The following is a 15,144-nucleotide window of genomic DNA, read 5'->3' as shown; positions in this document are numbered from 1 at the left end:
TAATTTGATTTAAGCTACCATTCGGATTTGTTGTAACCATTTGTGATAAATCTGTTTGTGCCTTGGAGACGTCAGTCTTGTCTTTTATCTATTGTTTTTCTACTTTCATATGATCGTTGCATTTTGGAGCAGCTGCCATTCGGATTTAAGAAAGGAAATTTCGGTGAAGCTTTGACGGTGATTTGTGACTTGAACCTGTAGCTTTCTGGGCATTTTTTAAAGCCTTCTTTTCATATGCTGAAACTTTGAATGTTGTAATGGAAATAAGAGGGTTTTGCTGGTAAAACAAAATGCAGATTTCTCTGCATTTTGGGTATCTTTCGTGCTGAACAGTAGCATATTTCTTCTGATTTTGATGTCGGGGACTTAGCTGGCCACCATGAAAGGATATGCAAGGGTTTCCACAACTCGATTTTGAAAACTTTTAAACATTTTCGAACTTTTCTCTTCAAATTAGTTTATAGCAAGAATCTCCTTGAATATTTGCTTTTATTTGTTCTAATAAAAATCTGGATGAACCTCAGCAAAATTATGAAAGGTTCTCTCCTTGTAAATGTAGCCATGGCTGTAGGAAAACTTGTTTAATTTAAAGCTCTCTTTTCTTCAGATCAGTTTTTTCCATTGTCCCCTTGAGCTGAGCTTGAATTTGCAGCTTCTTGTTTTTCTGTTGTTCTTCTACTTTCATATGATCATTGCATTTTTGGAGCTTGAATCTTAACTCCTAAAATATTAGTAGGATGTCATATATGAAGCTATTTGATAGTGTATTGCTGCATTCTTGTGATTTTGGACCTGTTTTTTTGTCATTTGTCCATGCTCTGCTGGAGACTCTTCTTTCTGCAAAATTTCAGCATTCATTTTAACATGGTCACGCTGTGCTTGTAACTCCAGCCTTTTGCTTTTTTGTTTTAGATGATTTTTAACTGCTGATTGCTTTCCATGCTGAGTTTCTAACCACAGTGTTAGTAATTCACTCAGAATCAGTCAAATAAGACCTTTAAGGAACTCTTGCACGATGTAGGTCTTCATCACAATGCCCATATTGTGTAGCCATTAGGCCTGGATATTTAGAATTGTTCCAATAGATGCACAGATTTTAACATATTTATAACTTTTCCTTTGATCCATTTCACACTCTCCTGTGTCTATCAAAATAAAGGTGGATTTTGCTGAAGATGTTTGATTTTACACTGTAAGTATACTTTACTTTTTTCACAAATCTGAAAAGCCATACTAGTAGTGCTCTGTAGTATCTTCATACTGATCTTTAAGCATTTCCTATGAGAAATTTTGCTGCTTGTCTTATTTATTTTCAGAAAATCTTACTCACTGAATACGGTCATAATCTGTAGCTGTTGTCTCCACCATGAGTTCTTTGTTGCAGCGCTCTGTTTTTCAGCAACTCACTCTTTCTTTTCCTGATATTTGGAATAGTATCTCATGAGGTTCGAACACGGGCTCGTGACACTCACAAAATACTTCTCCGTAATTTGTATATGAAAATCTAGAATACACTTGTTATTTTTTGTATGTATTCAAAAATAAGAAGAATATGATGTGTGCGAGTATGTGGTTATAGATAACTAGTCATTGCTTAGATCATAAAGATCTAACCCCACCTCTTTCTCTTGCAGGGAAACGAAAAATCTGGAGCTTACCGGATCAAAAACTGAACCATGAGCGACAATACAGCAGCAGAGAACATCTAACCAGTCAAAATCTGAAAGGCAAAGACTAGTTATCTCTGACTTTCTCTCATATATTTTATTTCTCTTGTTCTTAGTACGTATGAAAGATAGCAATTGTAGTTTGTTGATGTAGTTTGCAATGCCGGTTGATATGGTCAACACTTGCAAAATGTCAGCCCACCTTATGTGAACAGGCAACCTGCATCAGCAGAAAATGAATTGACGGTTGCAGAAAATGCAATCATTTTGCACTGTCTCCCTATGGCTGTGAGTTGTTGATGCACAAATTGATCTTGTTCATTTTATATAAGGTATGCCTTCGGTGTAAATATGTAAGGAATAAATGTCGTAATGCATCCTCTATAAGTAGACATAGCGGACACAATCCTAGACGGTGCAAGTCGGGGTGTTGATATAACTCCATGGTTATGTCCAATAACCAATGGTAAAGGAGAACACAATCATCTCATAATCTTAGCAGAGATCCGTTCTTACCAGGTGACCAATCATATCCAGTGATACTTATCCTTGATCTGCAGTTCCAGTCCCTCCACATGCCATTGCCATCTCTTTTCCCCCTTTCCCAATAATACCTTTTCACACTTCCTTTGGAGGCCGCATTGGTCCTGCACCCACTTACGACACAACTATAGTCAGTCTATTATCATATTATGGTAAATTTATAATCATACATAATGCAAAATAATAAGTAGATCTACTTGATTTGATTCATCATAACATCTTGATATCAAATAAAATTCACTATTAAACATCATCACAAATAAGAATATATCAATATCATAAATGATTCATGCAGAACTCACCTAGGGCATGATTCATAAAACCATTATTAACTTAATCTAAAACGAAAAATGCTTGGGGCACAATCTGCAAAACCACCATTTAGTCTAAATAAAAGCTATTTAGGGCACATTTTACAAAACAACTATTTTATGTAAACCCAGAATCATTGAGGGCACAATGTTTAAAACCACTGTTTAATGTAGAGCAGTTGGCAGTGGGTTGGCAGTGGGTTATGTGTTGTGGACCATGAAAATACGAGGTGATTCATTGTGCCAGTGAATGTATTTGTATGATAAGAAAAAAGTCAAATATCATAAGTGCACCGTGTTGTTTGCATTTTTTATAGAAGAAATGAACTCATAAGGGTTTTAGGATACTTACTGTCTTCTATATGGCATGTTTTTTATAATAAGCTATTGCAAATAGATAGTTCCAGAGCAAGGGTGGGTTGGAAGGGTTAGAGTGGCAAGTCTATGAGGAGTAAGGAATGATGTTATATCTTGCCCATTAATGCACAACAATCATTACCATAAGCCATCAGTTCTAATTCAGAAACATGTGACTGACTGCTTCGAATTACATCTATTTGATTGAGATAACCATATTACTAGCAGGTAGCAATGTATACTTAAAAAGCATGGAAAGATAATCCCAAATTTCTAGTCTAAAGGGAATTTGTAGATTTACTAAAAATATTAAAATAAATGTCAAGGAAATGTGAGGCTGATTGCTTCAAATTGCATCTACCTGATTTTGAAACAATATATAGCAAAACATGTCCAGAACTGTCACAAACTCACATTACAAAGTCACAAACTATATTCTAATTGACATTTTGACATCTATCTACATCTTGTTATTTGTTATGCTATTATGGTATGTTTTGTGCATCAGTCTAATGCAATTAGTGACATGAATATAAACAATGAAAATCTATTTTCTACAATTGATTGGTTGAACACTATTTTAATATTTGTTCTCAATAAATCTGTGTTATGAAAATGTTCTTTAATATTTTTTAGAAGTAGTTTTTGATTGTTTTTCTTGTAATTTTAAAATATCTTTTGTAAATTCAATTTTTTCCCTATTTCTTTTTCAAAAAATCCTACTGTTCTGTTTTACTGATTTATTTCCCAAACAATTTACGCTCCTTTGCTTCAAATTAAAATCTCTATAAGTGGCAGATATCTTTGCTTCTCACGAGAACTTTTGCAAAACGAGAAAACTTAAGGCTTTCTATATCGAGAAATTCAAGCCGAGAAGACTTTAAATTCTGGGCGATAAGTTGGCCACTTCTCTGTGATAAATAGCAAACTTTTTGCAATAACTTAACTACTTTTTGCGGGTGACAACAGTAAAATTGGGATGCCTAGCGACTTGCCCATTCATTTTTTATTTTGCATTTTTAAGTTGTTAGAGGAGAGGAAAAGGGTTTTGGTGGAGAGAAATAGTCATTGGCAACCATTTAGATCAATTGCAAGTGGATTCAAAGAGATTTTTCAAGCAAATCCAGATTCACAAGTAAGCTTTCTAAATTCCTTTTCTTTTTTGTGGGATGGGGAAGAAGAAGATGTTGATTAGGTTCATATTATACTTGACATTTGTATTTGTGTATCTTTTTACAAAGGCAATTTTCTATGTTTAGTTTGCTTCAGAGTTCAGAGTCTCTGACTATGGCTGCCAGCCATCGACATTCCACACGAGGATGCGATTTTGTTACATATTGTATTTACATATATCCAGATCAACTTGTTTGGTTTGTTTACTCATTTGCTGACTCATTAGATGCATCTCCTCATTGAATTTTGCAAAAAACTGCAGTTTAAGCAATTATTAAAATTCCCAATACTTTCTTAAGAAGTTGCCAATTTATCTCTGATATTTGCTGAGAAATGTTTTTTTTTTTCACCTTGTCGATAAGTGACAGAGAATGAGATTTTGAACTGTGCTTCAAAGTATTGTAAAGAACAAATTTGCATGTTTCCTAGTGAACTAATTAACTCAAATTGTATGTTTAAAGTTTAAATGCTATTATGCTACCATATACTAAATGTAAAAGTTATATCTTAATGTCTTTGTGTAGAAAAATATGGAAAATGCTCCATTGGAAGTTACCTTTCCAAGCTTAGAGGTATGTATAGAGTCATTGACATTGTAAACTTGTTTAACAGAAAATTTCTTTGGTAGTACCCATTGCACTTATGCTGTTTCATTGCAATGTATAATTAATTTTGAACTACATTTTTTGTCTTACAAATATGATTTATTTCTCTCTTCTTATAGAAATGCATTGTCACTTTGCACACTTTGACCAAGTTTTACGACATTGTGTTCACTATTTGATGGCCTTTGTCGTCCCCTTAACCAGTCCCTTTAGATATGATATTATTCTATCATTTTATTTTTATTTATCACTATGGGAATCCATTTGAGGTGCGAAAACATTATTTATAGCCATTATTTCTTTAGCTGGCTAGCATTCTTACATAATATTGAATGTTTTTCTACTTTTCATGTTTAAAGGGTATATAAAGGGCTGGAAGCACATTTAAACTACATAAATTCAATTGTAATTTTTTGGTACCTGATTAATGAAAATGGAACACAAAAAGCAGCAAAATGGAGATCTGCATTTTAGAAAGGAGCAGGGAGTAATGTAGCTCCATTGGATATCTCTGTTTTCATCTCATCTGGTTTTATGAAGTCCTTATGAACTGCCCTAACTACGTCATCCTTGGATTTTTGAGGGGAGCATAAATTAGCTTGAAACCTGAAATTATTTTTCTATTTTTAAGCATAGCCCTGAGGTTTCCAACATAAAGCACTGAATCATGATAGCTGCAATGCCTCGCCAAAACTGTGAAATCAAATGGTAAAACATGCACATTTATTTTTTTGAAATAAATAGCATAACAAATACATATCATAGGATTACATTGCAAACAACATAAGCATGAAATGAAAATTGTTCCACGATCATGCATAAGTTGAATTCTTGACACACTTCCAAGGGTTCCAAGATGCTCAATTGACGCAATTGGAATGAAATAGGCATGTTTCTTGAATTTCCATACAAGCTTAGGCTAGGTCACGATGAAGGAGACAAGCTCATAAATGCACTAATCATGAAACAAGAGCAAAAGTAAATCACCATAATAGCTTAGATGATCTAGTTGGCATTCAAAATCCAAGCTCAGAAACTTAATTTGGTGGAAGTGCTAATAGACAAATAGAACTTCAATCCATGCAGGCGACATTCTACAAGAGCAAATGCAGACTTACAGATAATCCCTGCACATCACGTCTTGTCTCAGTGCAGAGGGGCAGAGGCACCGCTCTGTAGACAGAGAAGTCATACATCTATTTTCTTTTGACATTTAAACATCAAGCCGTAGAGAAGACAAATAGCTTTCCATTCCTACTCCAAAATGCATAGTTCACTCCATCAAGTGAGGGTGCCTTGTTATTATAAGATCCGTTCAAACTAGCTATGTGTTCTATATCCAACATCTAGTTAGAATGATTAAATATTTTCCAAGTACTGGGCTCTGGTACCAGTTGAAGAAAATGGCAAGGTCACTGGGGGAGGGGGAGACTTAAAGGTCTTCAGTATTGGTATTGGTACCGGTACGACAATTTTTCTAAAATAGGAGATGGGGGTACTTGGAGAGGACAATTTTTTAAAAAAAATAGTTTAATGAGTGTTATACTAAATACAAAATAGTAATACTGTATAACTAAAAGACTAAAGTAAATAATAATAGTAATTTCACATTTATATAGAATCAAATATTTCAAAACTCACATAATCACATTACTACATCTCATAGTCATGCTTGTTTTCCGAATATTGCATATGATCATCAGCATATGATCATCATCATATCTGATTTTCAAAAAAGTATAGTTTGATGCTAAATTGCCGATATGCAAACAAAAATGGACAAATTTAGTACAGTAAACAAAAACCAGAAATCTATCTAGTACTAGTATGTTGACAGTACTATTATCTACTCTACAAGGTTGTGATCATCCATCTAAAGGTCTTCTGCCATCATGCTCTCAAAATCATTTAAATTGTCATTGGTCTTAATTTTTCCATTGAAAAGCATTACAATGAGGGCTAAAATACATAAAATAATTTAATATTATATTTTACATTAATTTTTTTATCATGAGACTTCGGGGAGACTCCACTTTTTGGATTAGGAGACTAGGAGACTTCAAAAGACTTTGTCATGAAGTCTCCAACCTTTTTTGAGGTCTCTGGAGATGCAAAAAGTCTCCAAGATGCGTCTCTATCTTCAAGACATGTATTTTGGGGGGGATACGGGTCTCAAGGTAACCATGGAAAGTGGTTATAACCAATTTGGACTCTTAACAAGTCTTATCAAATCCTAAATTGTAAATACTAAATCTAAAACTAGAATATATAGATTAGGATCTACCATCCTAATCTAGCCTCACGATCAAATATTTTACAATTTTTAGAGTACTAAATTCTTGATAAGAGCACCAACTCTTCCATAACAACAATACAAAGATCTGAGCACTAATTCTTAAAGCATTACAATTGTCTGTTACAACTTGTTTATGATTTCTGAAATTTCTCTTTACAATATATATATACAAGGAATTATACTTTGAATGAATTTCAAATGTAGCAAAAATGAACTTCTATAATCTCTTTGTCAACTGAATTCAAACTGAAAGAGTGTTTGACATAAATCTCAAAGACATCTGTGTTATAGCGAATTCTGAAGCAAACACTTGTCTACAATTTTAGGACAGATTTGAGGGAACAAAATCAGAGAATTGCTTATTGTTGGACCAAATTTTGAGAGGAAACAAAACTGGTTTTACTTTTTCTGTTATACCTGATTTTCAGACCTTCAAAACATATATACACAAACTAAATTTGACTCTTCACTCTTTTCTCTCCAAATATATTAAACCTAAGATACTGATGCGTTGGCTCTGGAGGGGGGTGTGGATGGGGATTCAGACTAGTGCGTGGATGTGGGAGGAGGCGTGGTGGGTGCTGTCAGGAAGCACCGTTATCTCCTACGAATGCACGAGGGGTGCTCCAGAGGGCATCTGGGCGCATCTTGTGAGCATACGCTTGTTTCCTACATCCAGTCACTTAAGTGACTTAAAAAACATGTGATCTAAATGTTTTTTATTGTTTTTTTCCCTTCTATTTGCCTCACAAACCTAAAACGGCCCTAAAAGAGGCCATTCATTGCCCATTCTTACCATTTTGTTTGCAACTGGGCTCTCTTCTCATCTGGTCTTCATTGTGGCATTCTAAAAGCAAGGTCATTAGTTTTGAAGAGGACCATTCGTAGGGTGTCTATTGAGCTTCCACAAAGGACGAATAAGCATCTAAGTAAGCATTCGATCCATTTAATGAGCCTTTTTAGTGATTTATTTTAGTTCTTCATGAATTTTTCAAGTTTTACAAGAAAATTCTCAAGATATATATATATATATACTTTTTTTTTGTAAAGAAATGGAGGAGTAAGTTTTTTTAAACATTTCTAAGTTAATTTTTCTATTTTCTTATTAGATTCATAGTTGCTATTGTGCAAGAATGGCCACTACTGATAATCAAAGTTCAGTAGCAAGGCAAGAACAAAGTGATAACTTCAATATTGATGTGGCATCTCCATTATGGAGACACGTCATAAGATCATCACAGGTTTCTGAAGGTGGGTCATACATTTGGAGATTCAATATATGTCATAGTAAACCATTCAACAACTCATATTCTTGGGTCAAAGCTCATTTTATGGGCCCTACCGGTAAAGGAATAGCATTGTGCAAGGGAAGTAAAGATGGAAAAAGGTTGAGCAATGCACTGTTGGCCAAATTCATAAAAGAACAAGAGGTTGCTGATTGTTTAGTGAGCAAATAAAAAACAAGTTTGTACAAACCTTCATTTACAAAGAGCAAAGTGAATGTGCCCATTGATCATGTTGCACTCCTCCAAACATCCATTCTTGGAAGTGGGATAGGAGGATAATGAAGTAAAAGTTATTACCCGTAAAAGAGGTCTGTTGGATCAAGCATTCAAAATGGAGGCAAAAAAGATTGCTGATGAAGCAATTGCACGTTGCCTTTATGCCAATGGTCTTCCTTTCAATTTGGTAAGATCGCCATATTGGAAGACAATGGTTGCAACCATCCTTAGAGCACCAGCTGTTTGCATTAGCCTCGGGTATGAAAAGGTGCATACTACTCTTTTGCAAAAAAGAAAAGATTTCTATAGACAAAGCTCTTCAACCAATTAGGATATCTTGGAAAACTTCCGGCATAACTATTGTATCTAATGGATGGAAAGACACAAGAAACCGACCATTGATAAATGTGATTGCAATGTCTCCCAGAGGGCAATGTTTTGGAGGGCTATTGATTGTGAAGGACAAGTTAAGGATTCACACTTCATTTCAAGAATTCTCATTGAGGCAATAGAGATGGTGGGTAGTGAGAATGTGGTTCAGGTGGTCACAGATAATGCTATGAATTGTAGCAGTGCAGGTGCTTTGGTTGAGTCTTGATACAACCATATTTTTTGGACACCATGCACTGTACACTCTCTCAACTTGGTCATGCAACAAATTGGCACCCAAATAGATTGGGTGAAGCAAATATACCAAGAGGGAGATGGGATACAAATGTTTGTGACAAACCACCACATGTCACAATCTATATTCAAATCACTCTCCAAGTTGGAGCTGTTGAAGGTAGATTTAAAATTGTAATTATTTAGTTCTATTTATTTTGAATAAGTTTTATATTCATGTTCAATATTCATGTTCAATATCAAATTTCTTGTTTAATATTTTGTTTTATATTTGATGTCATATTGTCAACTTGCTTATAGGTTGCTGAGACTAGATTTGCATCTCATACTGTTCTTCTGAAACGACTCCTCAAGGTGAAATCAACATTGGGCCAAATGGTTATTTGTAACCAATTGCTATATGGAAGGCTCCAAATTCAGAGAGCGCCTTGAAGGTCAGGGTTATGATCTTGGATGAGCATTGGTGGGCTCGTGTGTAATTTGTATTGGATTTTACCGAGCCTATCATGACTATGCTATGCTTTCTCAATACAAATGCACCTTGCTTGGGGGATGTGTACAATGGGATGGACACCATGGTAGAAAAGGTAAAGCTTTCCATACAAGCACACGAGACTAAACCCACAAAAGGTTGAGGATATCATTCATCATCGTTGGGAGAGGATGACCAACCCATTGCACCTCCTTGCATATACCTTATCTCCAAGTTACTATAGCCAGGAAATACTTTCTATGCTAGATAGAATTGCACCATATGTAGATGAAGAAGTTGCTACTGGGTGCTACATTGCATTTGCAAGACTCTTCGCAGATGATGAAATGCACAAAAGGGTGAGTCAAGAATTTGGCTTATTTGCTTCAAGATCGAAACTTACTCCATATGCAATAAAGGTCCAAAATGACATGGGAGCTATCACATGGTGGTACATGTATGGTCAACCATTCAAGCATCTACAACCTCTTGCAATCAAGATCCTCTCACAAGTAAGTTTTCATTTATTTATTTGTTTAGCAATTGTATTCTACACTATAGTGCTTAACATTCTCTAATTTGCTTTTCATTTGTATGTTTAATTTTAAAATTTTAATTTTTTATGAACACTATTTAGGTTGCAAGTTCTTCTACTGCTGAATAGAATTGGAGTACATACTCCTATATCCATTTAGTGAAGTGCAATCGGTTGGGTTCACAGAAAGCTGAGGACTTGGTTTATATACATACCAACTTGCATCATTTGTCACGTAAGAAGGATGGATACAAGGAAGGGTCAACCAAGCTTTGGAATGTAGCCCCTAAATCTAGCATGTACATCTAGCACAATTGGAACCATGCATGGTTCAAATGAATTTGTAAGTGTTGCAGCAGGAGGAGATGATGAGAATGTGGTTTTTTTTGAGAATCTTGATTTTGAATGACTGAATGTGATTTGTGAATCTTGAGCCTTGACTCTTGATTGATCAACATTGAACCATGAAATATGTTTTGATTTTGTAATTCGTATTGCATTGGAATCTTGAACTTGAGTGATTTACTAATTAGACATTACTGTTATTTCAATTTGATTATGATAATGATTCAATTAATGGTTTATTTTTGTATATTTACTATTTCTTGTATTTCTTTGCATACATTGTCATAAATTATAGTTAACAACTTTATATATATACACACACACTTATGTATAGACGCACCCAAATGCATCCAAAATCCCGCCCCCCCCCAAGAAAAAATCCATGCATCTACTCATCAGCAGCCCGCACCTGCATCAACATAAGATTCAAATCTTGAAGGAATTGCATTTAAGTTTTGATGATTTCTTAAAATGATTGAAATTCTAATGGCCAACTACTTTGATTGGTTCGCATGATTGTCCCAAACGATAGCAATCGTGGAATTGATTAGGAGATGTATAAGCTACATTTGTTATTAATTCTGCAAACACATTTAATTGGAAAACTTATGTTGGAGTTCTTAGCTGATAGATCCAATATATGAGATCAATAATACACAAATGGGATAGAAAAATGTCTAAAATTACAATGCATAAACGTTGTGTAATGGAACAGGTGATTTGGTATACACAAGAAAACTTTCATTCATCCTTGCGAACAAAAATTTAATAGAATGATAGCTAAGTAAATTTAGTACACCTCAACAAAATGTTGATAGTGGTAACAAGAATAGGAAAGAAGAGAAAAAATATCATTTGACATAATGTCATAAGGTAGCATGCTTTCATTGGAGTGAGTATTATGGAAATGATAATCATATAGAAAGACTACCAAAGTGGGAGTTGGCCTTGGAATAATCCCAATAAGCTGTGTGTTTGACTTGGACTTGGTCTTGATGAAAATACTTGACCAACATTCAGCAACTTAAAAATGTTTTTACTGATAAATTTGTAATTTACTTGACCCATAAGACCCATAGACCCTCTTTGTGGTCTCTTGTTGGACATTAGTAAATTTATCTTATCTCATCTTATCCAACCAACATTTAGTAAATAAAAAATGTATTTACTGATAATTTTAAAACTAATTTCAAGATCCATTTTTCCAGACTTGGGCTGAACCTTCACTATGGACTGGCCAAGCTCCTTAATTTCTAACAGAGTCTCTACACATTTGTGGATTCTATGAGGTCAATAAATACTAATTCTGATATCAATAGATTAATATAGTAAGAACATTGACCAATCCTTTGTATGCAAACACTAAAAATTCATGGGTAATTGACTAATTGTACTTAAACACTAAAAATTTAAGGGCATGTCAATTTTTTTGGGAAGTATACACTAACTTTGTGAGCGTGTTTTATTTAAACTTCTTGTATTATATTTTAGTGAAGCAAATGATTTTATGTTGTAGTTATCGATGGAGTAATTAAAGGTTCTTCATAGAATTGTTAGAAGGTCAAGTTGACAATGTGTGATTAGACGATTCAATGAACTTTGTAATCCTTTTCTTTGGCACGAGCTAATATAGCTTTTGGTGTTGATTGCCTAAAAGAATTGACTACTTTAAAGGTTACCATTGTAAATATTCTTCAAATTCTGCAACTTATTCAAATTGATATAATACCTTCTAAGTGCTAGAGATTGTCTTGATCAATTTCAGATTGAATATTGGTCCTTGTTTCTAAGATAGTACTTCTGCAATAATATGTATATCCTGCTATAATTCATATGAGGTAATGTATGCTAAAGGAGCGGACTTAGATTTGTTGTGTGTCCTTTATCCACAAACATAACCTCCATAAATATGGCACCCAAGGGGCGGGGCATGTCCCTCTCTAGGTCGGCCAAAATTGTTCTCTCAAAATCGGCGCCTAATTAGGGAATACATTAATTAGTAATTAAACTAACTAGTTTTGTTCAAGGTTAAACTAAGACAAGATTACCCCAAGGGAGACGCCAACCATACTTGAGAACTAAACAATTATATTTATAGGCCTTTATTTACAAAGGCATCTTATGCATAATTAGATCTGTACGATCTGTTCCATCAGACCAGGATGATTTCAGTGTTACAAAATTAACACTCCCTCTTAACTTGATAATCATATTGAGAGATAACAAACATATTTACCATCATCAATTAATATGAATAAGCATAGATTGATACTCTATCTATCTGAATCTTCTAAGCATGAGATATCATTGAACACATGATACTATTGGGTGAATCCACAATAGTGGGTTACAGTTTTTTGGAGGAAGAAATTCCTCCAAAATCGTGAAAGGCGGATTTTTTGCCCAAAAACTTTCGATAGAAAGTAATCATCTAGTTTCGATAGAAACTATAAAAGTTTCGATCGAAACTAACTAAATTATAATATTTCATATTACTATACTTGTGATATGACTTATCACTTACATCAGTGATAATGATATTGCATGGAATGCAATATACAGGATAAAATCCAAAGAATAATTAAATTCTTCATTTATCCAAGTTGTGATTCATAGGTACTGGCTTTCTTGTATCACAACATGATCTTGAGTTAAGATCTACTAGAACACAGGATAAACTTATGGAGAATAATAAAATTCTTCCTTTATCCAAGCTGTGACTCATAGGCATAGAAATGTCTACATCACAATGTGATCTTGAACTCATCTAGATCTGACAGTAGATCTCTATTGTTCAGCACATTATTTAAGAGATCGTCATCTCTCATAATGTCTTTTACACTAGTGTTCATTATCTCAGAGATCGTCACCACTTAAATAATGAATACAAATGGTGGAGCCCATAACAGTCAATAACTTGACAATAAAATTATTTTATTATTAATTTAAAGAATACAAATGTATTATAATTCAAACATACCAAGTCTTTTCGTGAAGTGATCCATCTTCACTTGTGAGAGAGGTTTGGTAAGAATATCTGTCGTCTGATCTGCAGTGCAAATGTATCCTAATTTTACAGTATTCCTGTCTACCATATCTCTTACATAATGGTAAGGAATTTCAATATGCTTGGACTTGTCATGGAAAACTGGATTCACAGAAAGCTTGATGGAACTTTGATTATCACAATGAATAATCGTAGGATTCATTGCTACAAAAGGCCTACCCTAGTTCTCTTCCTCCGAATCATCATCGCTGTGGTCCACTTTGTCGGCTTTCAAAAACCACTCGAGTCCCTTCCACGCTAGGAAAACTCGAACATACATGATGCTAAGAAGGAAATGTCGATTCCTCTTAGCGGAGGGAAGTCATTTAGCAAACCTCAAGAGATTGGGAATAATCAGAATGGGGAAGATTTTGATTGCTTGGTCTTTAATATTGTATTCACTCCTCTTGGGAATACATAAGTTCTCATCTATGTTGTCTAGAACCATGTCCAGTTCTGCCAAAAGTTGGCTATATAAACCTGCAATTGTAGATTTGTCTCTGTCCACATGCAAAATTGTGGGACCAAAAAATGCTACGATGTCCATATTAGTCTTGGGCCTATCTGCAAGCAAAGAGAATTCCTTCCCAACAATTTACACCACAACCCTAATGATTAGACTATGTTTTGCATTCATCATTAGCTTCAGCCTTAGTTCTGAGATTTCACCCCAGAACAACATCTTTCAATTTCCTAATTTCATATGAATAGGAGTCTCCATTGGAAGAGGGCTATGCTACTATGGTGTGAAAGAAGAGTGAGAAGACTACATATGCAGCAATTTGCCCATAATCCGTATGAAGGCCCTGGATATTAGTGCCATCAATTTTTTAAGTGTGATATGGCTGGTGTTACAATCCTCAAGGTTGTCATGTCATAAGTACTTGATGTACAACCTATAATCTTTAATGAATATGAAATAATCATCAAAGTTTGTGCCATTGAGAATGATCCATTAGAATAGAAGGATGGAGACACCAAAGAAAAAGGGGGAAAAGATGAAAACATGAAACCATAAGGGATGGAGTACACCTGGCTAGATTACCTATACCAATTAATTACGATATATATGGTAAGGAATATTTACCTTTCCCCGCATACGGAGCCCATAATAGTCAATAGCCTAACAATAAAATTATTTTATTAATAATTTAAAGCATTCAAATGTATTATAATTCAACCATACCAAGTCTTTTCTTGAAGTGATCTATCTTCACTCGTGAGAGAGGTTTGGTAAGAATATGAGACATAACCCAATAAAGAGAGAATAAAAATGAATAGCAAGGTAGGAAAAAGGGATAAATTGAAAAAATTCAATAAATATCATATTAAGGAGTGTAAGAATCCCAATGTTACACAAAGCTATTAGATCGAAGGATTCTCAGATTTTGATTTAGTAAGGTGACGATTTGGGGACTTAATGGTGCGGTTACTAATTTCATCCACCCCAAAATTTGCTAATTCACCCGCTCATTTATTTACTTCTCTAAAGATATAGTTGAAGGTAGAATAATTGAGTAGGGACACAAGATACATGGGTGAACCTAGGTACAAATTTAATTACCATTTGGGGGTATGGCCTTGTTTTAGAGCATTACTTATAATAGCCGATTCGTCTTTGATTTCAAGACAGATTATTTTTAATGTCTACATAGTTATAAACCTTCA

The 15,144-nt window shown here is 34.5% G+C and overlaps 1 pseudogene across 1 annotated transcript in view; it reads left to right on the top strand.

The window, feature by feature from the left end:
• The window catches only part of LOC149556972 (SUMO-activating enzyme subunit 1B-1-like), a 201,552-nt pseudogene that overhangs the window by 166,469 nt on the left and 19,939 nt on the right, over nucleotides 1–15,144 (top strand). The window contains exon 6 of the transcript XR_016364820.1: nucleotides 4,576–4,623. The product of XR_016364820.1 is annotated as an SUMO-activating enzyme subunit 1B-1-like (transcript). The remainder of the gene's footprint in view (nucleotides 1–4,575; nucleotides 4,624–15,144) is intronic.

This window comes from Cupressus sempervirens, chromosome 5, assembly GCF_028749045.1.
Source record: "Cupressus sempervirens isolate cs-2001-9-10 chromosome 5, ASM2874904v1, whole genome shotgun sequence".
Taxonomy (NCBI): domain Eukaryota; kingdom Viridiplantae; phylum Streptophyta; class Pinopsida; order Cupressales; family Cupressaceae; genus Cupressus; species Cupressus sempervirens.
The sequence above is the reverse complement of the archived record's forward strand: the minus strand, read 5'-3'. Positions and strand labels throughout refer to the sequence as shown.